The sequence below is a fragment of the Lagenorhynchus albirostris genome, chromosome 7 (assembly GCF_949774975.1).
Source record: "Lagenorhynchus albirostris chromosome 7, mLagAlb1.1, whole genome shotgun sequence".
NCBI classification, from domain to species: Eukaryota; Metazoa; Chordata; class Mammalia; order Artiodactyla; family Delphinidae; genus Lagenorhynchus; species Lagenorhynchus albirostris.
In genome coordinates, this window is record NC_083101.1 from 92636841 (window position 1) to 92649330 (window position 12490).

A 12490-nucleotide genomic window follows, 5' to 3' on the forward strand; every position below is an offset into this window, starting at 1 on the left:
CACCTGAAAACTTAAAAAAGAAAAGTAGCTGTATTCATAGTGTCAGAAAACAATCTTGGGCAGTTCTTTGCTATAATTTTTAAATCATCAAGGCATTTCTCCCAACCACTGTCTATAAACATTCCTCCTGCATTGATAGTCACAGCCAGAGAGGGTTCAAGATGGCAGCATAGGAAGACCCTGAACTCATCTCCTACCATGGACACAACAAATCTACAACTACATATGAGATAATTCCCTCAGAAAAGGACCTAAAATCCAGATGAACAGAGCTGCCACAACAAAGGGTAAAAGGACAGCATCTAAATGGGTAAAAGAAGCAGAGATACAAGTTTGCCAGGGAAAAACCCATATCCCAGCTGCAGTGATCCACAATCAAGAGAGATCACAAAGGCATGGGTCTTCTTCCTGAATAATGAAGGATTCGAGCTTCATATCTGACTCTCCAACCCCTAGGTCCTGCACAGGAGAGAGTCCCCAAAACACCTGGCTTTGAAAACTAACAGGGAATGTGCCCAGGAAAACTATAAAACTGTAGGGAATGGAGAACCCACTCTTAAAGGGATCATGTGCAAACTCACTCAACCCCAAAACCAACTCAAAAACACCTTCTTCATAGGTTAAGGAGACCCACTTACTAATCTTGAAGCATCTGCTGGAGAGGCAGGAACAAGTCGGGATACTTCGCAGGGACTGAGTTACTGGCGGGAGCAATTTATGCAATCTCAGGCTATCTCACTAATACTTGCATTTGTGGGCACCATTTTAGAATTCTCCTTCTAACGTGTTAGTGTCAGTGGGCATAACCTTCTGAGAGCCCTGCCCACCCTTGCAACTCAGCCAGGCCTCACAGCTGGCTGAACAATAACCCCAACCATCAACGTTCTGTAGCAGCCACAGCTGGGCCCCATAGTCAATCTGAGGGCCAGCCCTGCCCACCAGTGCCCTACAGCAGCCACAGCCCTGCCACAACAGGAAGGTGCATGTAGCCCACATAGGGGACACCCCTTGAGTGCCTGGTTCTTGTGGCAAGGCAGGACTGAACTTCTGAGCCCCACAGAACATTTCCTAAGTAAGGCCACTCCTTCAAGACTGTGAGAGATAGCTAATACACCTAATACATAGAAATAAACACAGAGAATTAAGCAAAATGAGAAGGCAGAAGAATATGTTCCAATCGAAAGAACAAGACAAAACCTCAGGAAAAGAACTAAATAAAACAGAGATAAGCAATCTATCTGCTAAAGAGTTCAAAGTAATGGTCATAAGGTTGCTCACAGAACTTGGAAGAAGAATGAATGAACTTCAACAAACAGAAAATATAAGAAAGTACGAAACAGAAGTTATAACTAAACTGAAAAATACACTAGAGGGGTTCAACAGCAGGCTGGATAAGGTAGAAGAATGAATCAGTGAGATGGAAGACAATACAATGGAACTCACCCAGCCAGAGCAGCAAAATGAAAAAAAAAAAAAAAAACTTTAAAAAGTGAAGATACCTTAAGGAACCATAGGGACGACATCAGGTAGATGTTGCATTATAAGGTTCCAGAAGGAGAAGAGAGAGAGAGAGAGAAAGGGCTAGAAAAATTATTTGAAGAAATAGTGGCTGAAAACTTCCCTAATTTGGGGAAGGAAACAGACATCCAAGTCTAGAAAGCTCAGAAAGTACCAAATAAGATGAACCCAAAGAGAAACACACCAAGATACATTATAATTAAAAAGATAAAAGTAAAAAATAAAGAGAAACTCTTAAAAGCAGGAGAAAAACAATTTGTTAAATACAAGGGGAACCCCATAAAGCAACCAGCAGATTTTTTCAGCAGAAATTTTTACAGGCCAGAAGGGAATGGCATGCCATATTCAGCACTGAAAAGAAGAAAAACTTCAAACCAAGAATTCTCATTTACCTATAACTATGTTTATCGCTTTATTAATTTTAAATAAAGTGTAAAAAAAGGGGGGGCGTCTCTGGTGGTGCAGTGGTTAAGAATACGCCTGCCAATGCAGGGGACACAGGTTCAATCCCTGGTCCAGGAGGATCCTACATGCAGCAGAGCAACTAAGCCCATGCACCACAACTACTGAGCCTGGGCTCTAGAGCCTGTGAGCCACAACTACTGAACCTGAGTGCCACAGCTGCTGAGGCCTGCGCGTCTAGAGCCTGTGCTCCACAACAAGATAAGCCACCGCAATGAGAAGCCCATGCACCGCAATGAAGAGTGGCCCCTGATCACCGCAAATAGAGAAGAGCCTGCAAGCAGCAATGAAGACCCAGCACAGCCAAAAATACAATAATTTTTTTTAAATCTATAAACAAACAAACAAAAAAATGATAACCAGCAATTTTATCATTCAAAATTGAAGGAGAGAGCATGAGTTTCTCAGATAAGCAAAAGCTAAAAAAAGTTTATCACCATTAAATTGGCCCTACAAGAAATATTAAAGTGATTTCTTTAAGCTGAAATAAATGGCACTAATTAATAATAAGAAAACATATTAAAGTAAAATTCTCAGTGAAAATGGTAATATATAATATATATTATAATATAGTAAAGATAGTGGACCAATCATTTATAAAGTGAGCATGAAGGTTAAAAGACAAAAGTAGTAAATATTACTAAAATTACAATAATTAGATAAGGGATGCATAAAATAAAATGATGTAAAATGTGACATCAAAAGTATAAAATGTGGTAAAGTGAAGTAAAAAGATAAAGCTTTGGAATGTGTTCAAATTTAGGTTACTACCGATTAAAACAGACTACTACTTAAATAGGATGTTATATGTTATATGTGAACTTCATGGTAACCACAAAGAAAAATCTTATAGCAAATACACAAAAGAAAATGAGAAAGGAATCTAAACATAACACTATAGAAAACCACCAATACATGAGGAAAGAGAGAAAGAGAAGAAGAAAGGAAAGAGATAAACTATATAAACAGCCTCAAAACAATTAACAAAATGTCAATAAGCACATACCTACAATAATTACTTTAAACATAAACAGCTAAATTCACCAATCAAAAGACATAGAGTAGCTGGAAAAAAAAAAGACATAGAGTAGCTGAATGGATAACAAAACAAGACACATCTATATGCTGCCTCCAAGAGACACCCTTCAGAAAACAAGGGCACACAGATTGAAAGTGAAAGGATGGAGAAAGATATTCCATACAAACGGAAATAAAATGAAAGTTGGAGCAGCTATGCTCATATCAGACAAAATAAACTTTAAAACCAAGACTGTAACAAAAAGACAAAGAAGGACATGACACAATGATAAAGGAGTCAATCCAGTAAGAAGATACAACATTCATAAATGTAAATGCACCCAACAGAGGAGCACCAAGATATATAAAGCAAATGTTAATGTACTTAAAGGGAGAAATTGAAAGCAATAAAATCATAGTAGGGGACTTTAACACCCCACTTACAATGGATAGATCATCCAGACAGAAAATCAATAAGGAAATATCAGACTTAGGCAACATATTAGATCAATAAACTTAATAGATATATACAGAACATTCCATCCAAAAGCAAAAGAATACACATTCTTCCCAAGTACACATGGAACATTCTCTAGGATATGTGACATGTTAGGTCACAAGAAAAGTCTCTATAAATTCAGGAAGATTGAAATTATATCAAGCATCTTCTCCAACTACAATGGTATGAAAGTAGAAATCAATCACAAGGAAAATAAAACAAAAAGATCACAAAAACATGAAGATTAAACAACATGCTACTGAACAACCAACAGGTCATTGAAGAAACCAAAGGAGAAATTTAAAAATACCTAGGACAAAAAACCCCAGAAATACTAAAAGGGAAGTTCATAGCAGTACAGACCTACCTCAAGAAACAAGAAAAATCCCAAATGAACAATCTAAATTTACACCTAAAGGAATTAAAAAAGAAAAAAAAAGGAAGATAGGACACTGACTCCCACTTTAACAACACTGCTCCTTAAATGCTTCAATACATTCAAGGCTACTACACTTTATCCTGTGAATAGGCATTCAGGGACTTGTACAAATATATATTAAGTATGATGAATTACGTTAGAGTTCATATTTTGTCTATAATAGAGTACAGATGTTAGCACTTGTCCAGTAACTGACTAGTTAGATTATCTGAATATAAAGATGGTCCCTGTTCCATACAACTAATCCTGGCTTTAAAGCTAAAACCTTGAGCAGGATTTTGAAGAAACCTTTGTTTTAAGAGATCTTCGATATCTCATGTTCTCTCCAGAGCATTAAATATTATACAGAATTCTGTCCAATTAATTAAAACTGACTTGCATTTTTCTCTTTTATATATTAACCTCATATCACATACTAACCAATAAAAAAAGAAGCCCAAAATTAGTAGAAGAAAGGAAATAACAAAGATCAAAGCAGAAATTAATGAAATAGAAACTAAAAAAAAAAAATAGAAAAAATCAATCAAACTAAGAGCCAATTCTTAGAAAGGATGAATAAAATCAACACACCTTTAACTAGACTCAACAAGAAAATAAAAGAGAACTCAAATAAAATCAAAGATGAAAGAAGTTACAACTGATACATAGATGTACAAAGTGTCGTAAAAGACTGCTACAATCAATGATACGTCAACAATTTAGACAATCTAAAAGAAAAAGGATAAATTCGTAGAAACATATAATCTTCCAAGACTGAGTCTTGGGGAAATAAAAAATCTGAATAGAGCAATTACCAGCAAGGATATTGAAACAGTAATCAAAATCTCCCAACAACCAAAAGGCCAGGACTAGATGGTTTCACGGATGAATTCTACAAGACATTCAAGGAAGATTTACTACCTATCCTTCTCATGTTCTTACAGAAAATTGAAGGGAAGGGAAACCTTCTAAACACATTTTACAAAGCCAGCATTACCCTATACCAAAACCAGCCAAGGACACCACAAAAAAATAAAATTACAGCCTAATATCCTTGATGAACACAGATGCAAAAATCCTCAACAAAATGGTAGCAAACCAAAGCCAACAGTACATTAAAAATATCATACACCACAATCAAGTGGGATTTAGTCCACGGACGCAAGTCTGTTCAACATCAACAAATCAATCAATGTGATACATCATATTAACAAAATGAAACAATAAAAATAATATGATTATCTCACAGATGCAGAAAAATATTTGACAAAATTAAACATCCATTCATGATAAACACTCTCAACAAACTGGCTATAGAGGGAACATACCTCAACATAATAATGACCATGTATGACAAACTCACAGCTAACATCATACTCAATGGTGAAGAGCTGAAAGCTTTTCCTGTAATATCAGAAATGAGACAAGGATGCCCACTCTTGCCATTTTTATTCAACATGCTATTGGTAGTCCTAGCCACAGCAGTTAGACAAGAAAAAGAAATAAAAGGCATCCAAACTGAAAAGGAAGAAATAAAATGTCACTTTATATGATGTCATATCATATCATGTAGATGATATGATATTATATATAGAAAACCCTAAAGACTCCATCAAAAAACTGTTGAACTAATAAATCAATTTAGAAAAGTTGCAGGATCTAAAATCAATAAACAGAAATCTGTGGCATTTCTACACACTAATAACAAACTATCAGAAAGAGTAATTAAGAAAACAATACCATTTACAATAGCATCAAAAAGAATAAAATACTTAGGAATAAATTTAACCTAGGAGGTAAAAATACCTATACAACTGAAAACTAAGACACTGATGAAAGAAATTGAAGAAGACACAAATAAATGGAAAGGTATTCCATGTTCATGAATTAGAAGTATTAATATTGTTAAAATGTCCATACTACCTAAAACAATCAGCAGATTCAGTGCAATCCCTATCAAATTTCCAATGGCATATTTCACAGAACTAGAACAAATAATTCTAAAAATTTTATGGAATCACAAAGGTCTCAAGTAGCCAAGACAATCTTAAGAAAGAAGAACAAAGTTGGAGGTATCACACACCCTGATTTCAAACTATACTACTATATAGTATGTATAGTAGCTATAGTAATCTGAATAGTATGATATTGGCATAAAAACATACAGAATAATAGAACAGATTGAGAACCCAGAAATAAACTTACACATATATGGACAATTAATTTATGGCAAAGGAAAGAACGTACAATGGAAAAAGGATAGTCTCTTCAATTAAATGGTGTTGAAAAAACTGGACAGTCACATGCAAAAAAACCTAGATCACTATCTTACATCATACACAAAAATTAACTCAAAATGGATTAAAGATTTGAACGTAAGACCCAAAAACATAAAATTCCTAGAAGAAAACATAGGTGGTAATTTCACTGTCATTGGTCTTAGTGATGTTTTTGTGATCTGACTCCAAAGGCAAGGGAAACAAAAGCAAAAATAAACAATTTGGACTACATCAAACTACAAAGCTTCTGCTCAGTGAAGGAAGCAATTATCAAAATCAAAAGGCAATCTCCCTAATGGGAGAAGATACTTGCAAATCATATATCCGATAAGGAGTTAATATCTGAAATATGTTTATAAACCTCACACTACTCAACAACAAAGAAATAAAAACCCCTTAAAAATGACATGCTTGAATAGACATTTTTCCAAAGAATGCATACAGATGGCCAGCAGGCACATGAAAAGATGTTCAACATCACCAATTATTGGGGAAATGCAAATCAAAATACAATGAGATATCACCTCACACCTGTTAGAATGGCTATTATGGAAATGACAAGAAATAACAAATGTTGGAGAGGATGTGGAGAAAAAGGAACGCTTGTACACTGTTGGTAGGAATATAACTTGGTGCAACCACTATGGAGAAAAGAATGGAGGTTCCTCAAAAAATTAATAATAGAACCACCGTATGATCCAGCTATTCCACTTGGGGTATTTACCCAAAGAACACGAAAACACTAATTTGAAAAGATCTGTACATCTCTATGTTCATTGCAGCATTATTTACAATTGCCAAGAGATGGAAACATGGAAGCAACCTAAGTACCCATCAATGGATGAATTGATAAAGAAGATGTGGCATATATATATATATATATATATATATATAAAATAAAATATACATATATTACACATATAGAATACTACTCAGCTGTAAAAAAATGAAATGAAATTTTGCCATTTGCAACAACATGGCTGGACCTAGAGGGTATTATGCTAAGTGAAATAAGTCAGATGGAGAAAGACAAATGCTGTATGATTTTACTCATATGTAAAAGCTATAAAAACAAAACAAACAAACAAACAAAATCAAACAAAACAAACTCATAGATACAGAGGACAGATTAGTAGTTACCAGATCTGAAGGGGGATGAGGGGAGGGCAAAATGGTTAAAGGGGGTCAAAGATATGGTGACGGACAGCAATTAGACTTGTAGCGAGGATCACTCTGTAGTGTATACAGATGGCAAATTGTATTGAATAATTCTGTACACCTGAAACTGACATAATAGGGAAAAAAGAAAAGAAAGTCATGGCCAGTAAAGTAATCCATTTTCAAATCATCATTATGTTTAATGGAAAAAATCTGAAAAGACTATATATATATATAACTGAATCATTTTGCTGTACACCTGAAGCTAACACAACATTGTAAATCAACTATGCTTCAGTTTTTTTTAAAAAGTGACAAACTATTGATGCACGCAACAACATAGATGAATCTCAGAAACATCATGTTGGATAAAAGAAGCCAAACGAATAAAACAAAAACAAACACAAAAGTCATCGTTATGAAGAGTGGATGTCCCCAGACTACCAACCTAGGGGTTCACCCACCTCCCTCTTGCTGACCTGTCTCAGAAACTTCTGAGGGGTCTGTGAGCCACCACAAGGCTGGTGACTGCAGAAGTCAGGTGGCCTCGGTTCCCACCCACCCTGCTCACCACAGCTGGCCACATCCTGCCCTGTCTCAGACCATTCTGGGAACTTTTGATCTCAGTTCCTGACAGCCAGTTGAAACTAAGAGGGGAAGCTGTCTCCTTTTCTCTGTCCCAAGGTGGGGCACTGATCAGGGCCAGAAGAGCCCTGTACCTTCTCAGGAGCCACCTGGGTCCTGTCACCAGAATCTGCACAGCCGTGCCTTTGCTGTGGTGGGCTTTTCCACCTGTGACCTGGCCAAAGCCCTTCCTCTTCACGCAGGACCTATGGTTCCCTGTGATGTACTTGCCTATATGCCACCTCAGAGCCAACGTTTTCACCCCGATTAGGCCATCTGAGCCCTGGCACCTCACATTGCTGCTAGGCTTGTGGGTGCCCTGGATCCACTCACAGCCCTGCTCTGGACAGTCGGCCCACATCGTACAGCAAGCTGACCTCTGCCCGCACCACACCCCAGGTCCGAGTTCCTGTCACACCCTGCAGTGCTGCGTGCTTGCCCTTTGCCCTGTCTGGATCCCAAGGCCCTCAGGCTTCTCAGAAACCTGCATGGGGGGCTTTGTCATGGTCCATGGGCTTCTTGCCACCAGCTATCATTTTGGAGCCATTAGTAGAGCCCTGCTGGGTGAAATCTTGCTTGGATGTTCAGTTAAAGAGGTAGCTGTAAAAGTAAATTGTCTCCATGTCATAGGAGAACTGACTAGGCCCTGGCCTCGGCCACTTTCAGCTAAGACTCTCAGGACATCAGGGAGTGGCAGGCTACTGTGCACCCCATCTCTCTGAATGTCGCACCCTGTCTCCCCCAACTGAAATGCCTGGTATGCTGAATGCCACAGCTTTTCTCTCCCCAGTTCTTGCCCTGAGGTCACTCTCAAAGTTTGTCTTTTCATTTACTGCTTACACTTAATTTTTTTCTTAAAGTAAAAGACAATTTTCAAACGTACGTTTGTGATGTTTGCCTTCAGCTCTCCCTGTCATCTTGCTGTGACTCAGGCTCGGGGAACCGGGAACCTAGAAATGGCAAGTGAACATCAAACTATGCAAAGAGTCTCAGCTCTGAAGATGAGCTCATGTGAAACCTTAGGTGACTCACTTTGAAAGTGACCATCCTCAGGCCACAGGCCTGCAAAGAATCACAGGCAGGAAAAACACAGTTATAGATGCAGTTGGTTTTTAATAAAACAAGTGAAAATAATTCCTACAGCATTTACTTGCTTAGTAGAAACTTTAGGACCGGAACAGATGTGTGTGTGAGTGTGTGTGAGTGTATGTGTAGTGAGTGTGTGTATCATGTGAGTGTGTGTGTGTGTGTGTGTGTGTGTACCCATATTAAAGCTTAGGTACCTTTGTTAGCTGGTTTGAGAGGAGGGTGTGTTGAATTTACATACATGTCTGTATACCTGTATTATATACATGCATGTTGATTATAAACATATATGTTGCCATATGTTGAATTTGAGATGAACATACATGTTGGGCATGTGGAGTTGGAGTTTGAGGTCTAGGGTCTCCATGTACCCCTCAACAAGATGCAGGGGTTGAAGCCAGGGATGGGGAGATCGCCCTGCAAGTGGAGGTGGAGAGAGGAGTGGATCCAGCGGGTGGAGCCGCTCTCAGTGCTGGCTGCGCAGGGCACCGCCTGGCCAGCTGGCTCCATTGGTCTGGCCTGTGGCTGGATCTGGAGAGTGTGAGATCTCTCGGGTGATGCTAACATGCAGGGAGGCGGGGAATTGCTCCTACAGCCCAGAGCTCCTCCCACTCCAGTGCCTCAGAAAACACCTGCAGGTCTGTTAAAGCACAGATTCTGGTGCAGGAGGTCCGGTGGGACCTCAGAGTCTGTATTTCTCACGAGCTCCCAGGCGATGCCAAACCTCTGCCCTTGCTTCCATAAAGAAAGTGGGGGGCTTCCCTGGTGGTGCAGTGGTTGAGGGTCCGCCTGCCGATGCAGGGGACACGGGTTCGTGCCCCGGCCCAGGAGGATCCCACATGCTGCAGAGTGGCTGGGCCCGTGAGCCATGGCCGCTGAGACTGCGTGTTCAGAGCCTGTGCTCCGCAGCGGGAGAGGCCACAACAGTGAGAGGCCCACGTACCGAAAAAAAAAAAAAAAAAGAAAGTGGGCTCTTTAACAAGGTTTTCTTCTGCCCAGTTGCTTACACCAGCCAGCAGGAACACACCTCGCAGTGCCCTGGAAGTTGACGGATAACATATTGCATTTATAGAGCAATCGACCAGGAGCACACGCCACCATCTCTAAGACATTCTCAGTTAGCGATGACGCTATCGTCCACACCCACCAGTCTGCCTGCCCACCCCGGAGCTCTTGTCTCCAGCGGCTAAGAGGGTGAAGGTTCCTGCAGCCCCCAGCCAGGCCTCCCCAGGCCTCAGCCTTACCTCTCCTCCGAGGCTGCACAGGGAGCACTTCCTCACCGTGTGCGCGCCGAGGCCTGAGGGCGGAGAGCGAGGCTGATGCGTCTCCTCACAGGCCCATTGGGTCAGGAAACCCCTGCTTTGAAGCCTGCAAAGGCCCTTTGTCCAAAAGGACATTTGGAAATCCTCAGTGTGATGACTGAGAGGTCGGATCCTTCCCACCACCTTGCCAACCCTGACTTCCCACTCCACCCCAATACACACACTGATCTCAAGCCGCATCTAACTTCACGCAGCGCCCAGAGGGCACACGCTCTCCAGGCTTGGCGCCGGCCACCCGGCCCTCCGCTGCTGGGCCCTGTGTGTTTGTATCCGTTCTGTAAAACGCCCCCCCTCCCCCCGCCTTCGGTAAGCCTTACCCATCCCCCGGTCTGGGCTGGGAGCCCCCCCGCACCCTCCTTAAGAGCAGCCCTGTCATTGCCTCCACCTTCTGGTCCTTCCCACTCTACTAGATTAGAAGGGTTTTGAGGACAGACGTTTGGTCCTATTCACAGGATCCAATGTCAGTTCTGGGTGTGGCCCCACAAATGTTAGTTGTTAGTTGATAAATTGAGTTTAAAAAAAAAAACGAATAACAGATAAGAGGGAGGGAGGGAAGGTGGGAGAGAGGAAAGAATTTAGCTGTCCAAACCCTGTATCCTATTTCTTTTTAAGGCCTTGGGACCTACTCTCCATGTGGCACTGTGCGTAGGCAAGAGGGCCCGCTGAACGTAGCTGGTGCACCACCTTTATAGCAGTCAGTGCAAAGTGACAAGAGTGTAAACGTTTGTTGCTGAAGGAATGAGTAGATCTACCCTTCAACTTGGTGGATACTCATGGCATGGTTACTATCCTGCAAATTCAAGTGAAAGTGCTATAAAGGCCAGCAGGGATATTTAAAAATTCAAGGTGAACACAGATAATACTTTGCCTCATTGTAATCCAGATCAGATAAGGTTGAGAGTAGAGAGGGAAATAAGAGAGAAATAAGAATAATTTCGTCTTAAATTGTCTTTCAACACAGTTAACAGAAAACAGGGTAAAAATACTACATACCAAAGCAGTAATTAGCATAAAACTCAAAACTCATTGTCAGAGCCACCAGCCATTAGAGACAACTGCTAAGCAAGGAGCTCAGTGGGATGACATGGCAGCCACTCCAAAGGCAGCCTGCAGAGAAGTGTTGTCTGGACCTGAGACCTCTGCTCCGCACGTGCCCAGACACACACGTACACACATGCACACACAGAGACACACTTGCAGACACACACGTACACACAGAGACACACATGCAGACACACACGTACACACACGCACACGGTACACTTTTCCCAGAGTCACACTGAGCTCCAGACCACAGAGTTGCTGAGCCTACATTTCTCCCATCTCCGGGTTTGGAATCCATCCAAAGGGGCCGTCTGTTTTCCCAGAGTCCTGGTTCCAAGTGTAGATTTCCCTCCTGCCCACTTATATTAAGCAATCAACTGTCAAACATTTTAATTTAGTGAATGAAAACCTCTTGACCCTGGAAGGCTGTAAATTAAATGAAACCTCATCTGCACACCTGGCCACCTCCGGGGCTTCATCCCCCAGGTAAGCAGCCACCCAGCCGCAGAGCATCAGGATTCCCAGGTGTTTCCTGGGGCTGCGGTGAACCAGGTCCCACCGTGGGGTGGCTGTGACATGTCAGTGTGAGAACAAAAACACTCCCCACATCCTGAAAGGTCACTGATGTTACACGCGCATTTTAATTACATTAATTCAAAAAATAAAAATATCACTTCATGTAAAAAATTGGAAAAAATAGAAATCACACCCTCTCCTCAGAAAAGGGGCCAGGAACTGCATACTTCTAAGCAAGCCAGCAGAGTGAATGTAAATTGTGTTTCCACTACATGGGAGAACAGAACACCCTACACTCTGCATTGGGACTGGCTGAAATGAGGCAAAACCCTCAGGAATGTGTTGCTCAAATACCACAGAGATCCAAGCCCTCCTGATAATGGAGCCTAGGGTCTGGAGGCAGATGCAGAATCCAGATGGGGGTGAGGGGAGGAGGAATTAGGGGAGCATTTATCTCTTTCGTGGCCAGGAGGAAACACAGAGAGAATCAGATGCATCAAGGAGGACTTCCTGCAGGAAGAGCCTCTTCATCCGGAAGCCAAAGTGT